The sequence below is a fragment of the Sander vitreus genome, chromosome 19, assembly GCF_031162955.1.
Source record: "Sander vitreus isolate 19-12246 chromosome 19, sanVit1, whole genome shotgun sequence".
In the NCBI taxonomy this organism is placed as follows: domain Eukaryota; kingdom Metazoa; phylum Chordata; class Actinopteri; order Perciformes; family Percidae; genus Sander; species Sander vitreus.
The window spans coordinates 320001-327500 of NC_135873.1; the positions used below are offsets into that span (position 1 = coordinate 320001).

Here is a 7500-nt window from a genome sequence, read left to right on the forward strand (position 1 = left end):
GCACACAGACACGCACACTCGCACACACAAACAGACACACAGACACACTCATAAACACACACACACACACAGAGACACACACACACACAGACAGACAGACAGACATACACACACAGACACACACACACACAGACACACACACACACAGACACACACACACACACACACAGACAGACAGACAGACAGACATACACACACAGACACAGACACACACAGATGTCCATGTAAATACAGTTTAGAGCCATCATCCACAGTCAGGAAGTCTCTTCTCTTGCACACACCGTTTGATGATGCTGTCTGCCGTCCGTCGGGCCTTTTCTGCCGCTCTCGGACCTCCGACCGGACACACCGCGGTCGCCCTGAAACCATCCATGTAGGTGGCACACACCTGGAGAAACAAAAGGGACGGGGGACAGGATGTCATAGCTCCAGGTGCAGCGAAAAGTCAACACGATCGTAGACAAAATGACTCAGAAAAAGAGAACAAACCATAAAAGTGGTCATGATAAAGGCTCATATGAGTACTGTACCCTTGATCTGTGACTCGTCATAGCTGGGGGGCGTGGCCATGGGGGAGGAGGGGGGGGTCCTTTCCCCTGACCAGATAACAGCGTTACCCCAGTATGGACTACTCAAAAGCACTTTTTACCGCTTGACATTAATCCTCCACACACACACACACGCACACAGACACACACACACATGCACACACAGACAGACACACACACACGCACACAGACACACACACGCGCGCACAGACACACATGCGCCGCACATGACACACACACACACACACACACACACGCCGACACAGACACACACACACACAGTGTGTCTGTGTTTTTGTTACCGTTAGCCATCTGATTGAGTCTCCATGTAAGAGACAGCTAACGTTAACCGTTAGCTAATCCTCAATCTGACTGTATTATCACTAACGTTATCCCACGCTCATTAATATTGTATTAAAAACTAGTATGTCTTAGCATGTTAAATGAATAAAAATGTTTATTTGACCCGAGGACAACAGGAGGGTTTATTTGAATGGTTTGTTTTTCCCCCCGCGGCATAAACGGAAAAAGACCCTTTTTAGTGCGCTGTTCCCAGTAATGGCGACCAAGTCTATCTGCAATGTCTATTTTATGTCTTTTCATTGATAGTTTTTCTTGTTTTTATTTATTTACTGTCGCTGCACTGATCGCCACCAACGTCATTTCATTGTGCTCGTACAATGACGACAAAGTATCTTGAATCTTGAACGCCGTTTACCTTGTAGTCATGAGATGGAGCGAGGCCTTTGGCCCCCGTCACTCTCACAGCTCCTCCTTCCACACCTGCAAACACAGAAACATTTTAGTCGATTAGTCATTTGTGAGGAAATAAAACCTCCTCCAACGTGAGGATTTTCTGCTTTCTTCTGTTTAATACATCATCGTCAACAGAATATATTTTGGGACATTTTATTTTTTTTTATTTAATGAACTAAAATAACACTTTCTCCTTCTGTAGCTGCTAAGTGACAGTGTTGTCCTTAAAGTGTAATTTCGGTATGTTTCCTCCTGGACCTCTTAAGTGTCAACAACATTATGAAAGGATCCCTACAGAGATAGAGCTTCTTGTTAAAGAGCAACATCATGTTTGTTTCACATGAAACAGCCCCGAAATCACCATCACCAAACGCACCAGACTCCATGTAAATAATCAGTACTTTTAGCGTGTATAGAGCCAGCATATCTCCACCAGACTCCATGTAAATAATCAGGACTTTTAGCGTGTATAGAGCCAGCATATTTCCACCAGACTCCATGTAAATAATCAGGACTTTTAGCGTGTATAGAGCCAGCATATTTCCACCAGACTCCATGTAAATAATCAGGACTTTTAGCGTGTATAGAGCCAGCATATCTCCACCAGACTCCATGTAAATAATCAGGACTTTTAGCGTGTATAGAGCCAGCACATTTCCACCAGACTCCATGTAAATAATCAGTACTTTTAGCGTGTATAGAGCCAGCATATCTCCACCAGACTCCATGTAAATAATCAGGACTTTTAGCGTGTATAGAGCCAGCATATTTCCACCAGACTCCATGTAAATAATCAGGACTTTTAGTGTGTATAGAGCCAGCATATCTCCACCAGACTCCATGTAAATAATCAGTACTTTTAGCGTGTATAGAGCCAGCATATTTCCACCAGACTCCATGTAAATAATCAGGACTTTTAGCGTGTATAGAGCCAGCATATTTCCACCAGACTCCATGTAAATAATCAGTACTTTTAGTGTGTATAGAGACAGCATATCTCCACCACACTCCATGTAAATAATCAGGACTTTTAGCGTGTATAGAGCCAGCATATTTCCACCACACTCCATGTAAATAATCAGTACTTTTAGTGTGTATAGAGCCAGCATATCTCCACCAGACTCCATGTAAATAATCAGTACTTTTAGTGTGTATAGAGCCAGCATATCTCCACCAGACTCCATGTAAATAATCAGTACTTTTAGCGTGTATAGAGCCAGCATATTTCCACATGTAAATGGGTGGATTAAGGGTTTATTTCAACCAAACCAGAGTGGTGATTGTTGGAACAGTGGAAAGATGAACCATTTGATAGTTTTATTTTGTTTCTTCAAACTTGCCGGGGGCCTGGAAGCTACGATACCCGTTAGCAGTATTAGCAGCACCTGTGAGTTTATCATGTGACAGCGAAAACGTGAAAGGTGGAGCAGTATGTCCTGTATGTCCCTTACCGGCTAACGTATTTCAAGATGGAGCATGAATATGGAGCGTCTAACCCCAGTTCATGTGAATGAAAATGTAAAATTTCAAGCCAAAAGGAATACTTCAAATGAAAAAAGGACACGTTTGTGAACGGGCAACACAGATTTTGATAATGAACAACTGAACACGTTACACACTGGGCCTTTAATGTGTCCAGAAACAGAGAAAGATGTCCTCTTCTCGTATCTCCCTCAAACCCATCGCCACCTTTCCCCTCCTGACATCTCCCTCCGTGTGCTCAGCACTTTCTTCACCCGGTTTCAACCCGACTGCTGATTGCTGACTGGGTCATCTTCAGTTCACACTCCCGCCTCCTCCGTGTTACAAAATAAGCTCAAGAGTCCGTGAGAGAGCCGGGAGGGGTCGTGGAGCGGTCAAATGAGGCAGAGGAGTTAAACCAGGCTGATAGATGCACATGTTTTGGCAACAACAGCGGCCAGAAGTTCACATCTGCCTTTTAAAATGGCACATCCGGCTGTCCTGCAAAGTTGATCCAAAACTCCCACTTTGAAACATCTCCGGCCGGTTTGAGATTCTGACGGTATCCTAACTAGACATGGCCCGGTTTGAGATTCTGACGGTATCCTAACTAGACATGGCCCGGTATGAGATTCTGACGGTATCCTAACTAGACATGGCCCGGTATGAGATTCTGACGGTATCCTAACTAGACATGGCCCGGTATGAGATTCTGACGGTATCCTAACTAGACATGGCCCGGTATGAGATTCTGACGGTATCCTAACTAGACATGGCCCGGTATGAGATTCTGACGGTATCCTAACTAGACATGGCCCGGTATGAGATTCTGACGGTATCCTAACTAGACATGGCCCGGTATGAGATTCTGACGGTATCCTAACTAGACATGGCCCGGTATGAGATTCTGACGGTATCCTAACTAGACATGGCCCGGTATGAGATTCTGACGGTATCCTAACTAGACATGGCCCGGTATGAGATTCTGACGGTATCCTAACTAGACAGGATGAGATGAGCGTAGCTATCGTGCAAGTTTCCAAGTTTTATCCGAATTAGAAAGTATTCCTTCATTGAAAGAAGAGCAAAAAACATCTTTTCTCGGAGGAAAAGATGTTTTTGTGTGTGTGTCCAACATCTGTATGATTCTTCATGTACAGACCACAGAGAGGCCAACATCTGTATTATTCTTAACGTACAGACCACAGAGTCCAACATCTGTATTATTCTTCACGTACAGACCACAGAGAGGCCAACATCTGTATTATTCTTTACATACAGACTACAGAGAGGCCAACATCTGTATTATTCTTCACGTACAGACCACAGAGAGGCCAACATCTGTATTATTCTTTACGTACAGACTACAGAGAGGCCAACATCTGTATTATTCTTCACGTACAGACCAGAGAGTCCAACATCTGTATTATTCTTTACATACAGACTACAGAGAGGCCAACATCTGTATAATTCTTCATGTACAGACCACAGAGAGGCCAACATCTGTATTATTCTTTACGTACAGACCACAGAGAGGCCAACATCTGTATTATTCTTCACGTACAGACCAGAGAGGCCAACATCTGTATTATTCTTTACATACAGACTACAGAGAGGCCAACATCTGTATTATTCTTAACGTACAGACCACAGAGTCCAACATCTGTATTATTCTTCACGTACAGACTACAGAGAGGCCAACATCTGTATAATTCTTCATGTACAGACTACAGAGAGGCCAACATCTGTATTATTCTTTACGTACAGACCACAGAGAGGCCAACATCTGTATAATTCTTCATGTACAGACCACAGAGAGGCCAACATCTGTATTATTCTTCACGTACAGACTACAGAGAGTCCCACATCTGTATTATTCTTCACGTACAGACCACAGAGTCCAACATCTGTATTATTCTTAACGTACAGACTACAGAGAGGCCAACATCTGTATTATTCTTCACGTACAGACCACAGAGAGGCCAACATCTGTATTATTCTTTACGTACAGACTACAGAGAGGCCAACATCTGTATCATTCTTCACGTACAGACCACAGAGTCCAACATCTGTATTATTCTTAACGTACAGACCACAGAGTCCAACATCTGTATTATTCTTCACGTACAGACCAGAGAGTCCAACATCTGTATTATTCTTTACGTACAGACTACAGAGAGGCCAACATCTGTATTATTCTTCACGTACAGACCACAGAGTCCAACATCTGTATTATTCTTAACGTACAGACTACAGAGAGGCCAACATCTGTATTATTCTTCACGTACAGACTACAGAGAGTCCCACATCTGTATTATTCTTCACGTACAGACCACAGAGTCCAACATCTGTATGATTCTTCACGTACAGACTACAGAGTCCCACATCTGTATGATTCTTCACGTACAGACCACAGAGTCCAACATCTGTATGATTCTTCACGTACAGACCACAGAGTCCAACATCTGTATGATTCTTCACGTACAGACCACAGAGAGTCCCACATCTGTATAATTCTTCATGTACAGACCACAGAGTCCAACATCTGTATGATTCTTCACGTACAGACCACAGAGTCCAACATCTGTATGATTCTTCACGTACAGACTACAGAGAGGCCAACATCTGTATTATTCTTCATGTACAGACCACAGAGAGGCCAACATCTGTATTATTCTTTACGTACAGACTACAGAGAGGCCAACATCTGTATTATTCTTCACGTACAGACCAGAGAGTCCAACATCTGTATTATTCTTTACGTACAGACTACAGAGAGGCCAACATCTGTATTATTCTTCACGTACAGACCACAGAGTCCAACATCTGTATTATTCTTAACGTACAGACTACAGAGAGGCCAACATCTGTATTATTCTTCACGTACAGACTACAGAGAGTCCCACATCTGTATTATTCTTCACGTACAGACCACAGAGTCCAACATCTGTATGATTCTTGACGTACAGACCACAGAGAGTCCAACATCTGTATTATTCTTCACGTACAGACCACCGAGTCCAACATCTGTTGGTATATATCCACGATGTTCCACATTGCTCCGTTGCCGACGGAAATTCCGCCAGATTTCACTCAGGAAAAATGGCAGTTTATCGGCGAGGAGGAGTTCATGTGAGGGTTAGATGTTGCAGCCGAGGGTTTATGGATGCGTGTTTAGTTTTCTAAAAAGGAGAATAAATCACTAATGGCTGATACGAGATTAATGGAGGTTCAGAGGAGGGCGAAGGGTTCAGTCGGGGGTCGACACAAAACTCCAGACGCGTTTGTGTAAGGTTGCCAGATGAATGTTTGAGGGTTACGAAAACAGTCAGCAGTTCAGCCTGCGGTCTATTCTCAGCGCTGTGTGTGTGTGTGTGTGTGTGTGTGTGTGTGTGTGTGTGTGTGTGTGTGTGTGTGTGTGTGTGTGTGTGTGTGTGTGTGTACCTGGCACTAAGGGTGTACATTTTATACCTGAGCTCTTCCAGGTATTTAAATTAAAAACAAACTATTATTTCTAATATAAAGAATAAAAATAAAGCGGGAATCTTACAGGCGATACGTATCGACATTTTCACTTTGCAGCGATACTATTGAACAGGGGGGGGATCATTGAAACGCTACCTGGCACTTCCTGGATGACGACCCGGCTGAAGTCGCAGATGACGTCGGGCAGCAGGTACCGCCGCGGGTCGCCGATCTCGTACACCAGCTGCTCCGCCACCGTGCCGAAGGACACCAGGCCGCCGGTTTGGGGCGGTTTGGAGAGAAGGAAGGAGCCGTCGCTGGAACACTCCACCACCGGGAAACCCATGTTGTCCCTGAGACCCAAACACAGAGGTCAGCTCATGTTTCTGTCAGAGATGTTAGAAGCTGTTGGGAGTTCAGAGATTAAACGGTCAGACAAACAGCCTCCACAGTGAACTCAACAACACTTCATTTATTTATGTAAAAGCCTGGATTTAATCAGGGCTCGCAGAGAAACAACATGTTACACAAAAACTAATAAAAATATATTCAGACCACAAATACATCTACAAAAACATATGCAAATACATGCACAAATATTTAGACAAATACCACAAATACATCTACAAAAACGTATGCAAATACATGCACAAATATTTAGACAAATACCACAAATACATCTACAAAAACATGCACAAATATTTAGACAAATACCACAAGCACATACACAAATACATGCACAAATATATAGACAAATACCACAAGCACATACACAAATACATGCACAAATATATAGACAAATACCACAAGTACATTCACAAATACATGCACAAATACCACAAGTACATACACAAATACATGCACAAATATATAGACAAATACATAAACAAATACATGCACAAATATATAGACAAATACCACAAGTACATACACAAATACATGCACAAATATATAGACAAATACCACAAATACATCTACAAAAACATATGCAAATACATGCACAAATATTTAGACAAATACATCTACAAAAACATGCACAAATATTTAGACAAATACCACAAGCACATACACAAATATATGCACAAATATATAGACAAATACCACAAGTACATACACAAATACATGCACAAATATATAGACAAATACCACAAGTACATACACAAATACATGCACAAATATATAGACAAATACCACAAATACATAAACAAATACATGCACAAATATATAGACAAATACCACAAGTACATACACAAATACATGCACAAATATA

At 42.4% G+C, this 7500-nt stretch overlaps 1 pseudogene across 1 annotated transcript in view; it reads right to left on the minus strand.

Moving 5' to 3' along the window:
* The window catches only part of LOC144534585 (uncharacterized), a 38751-nt pseudogene that overhangs the window by 19442 nt on the left and 11809 nt on the right, over positions 1 to 7500 (minus strand). The window contains exons 9-11 of the transcript XR_013503577.1: positions 6387 to 6583; positions 1267 to 1331; positions 282 to 388 (exon numbers count right to left, since the gene is read on the minus strand). The product of XR_013503577.1 is annotated as an uncharacterized LOC144534585 (transcript). The remainder of the gene's footprint in view (positions 1 to 281; positions 389 to 1266; positions 1332 to 6386; positions 6584 to 7500) is intronic.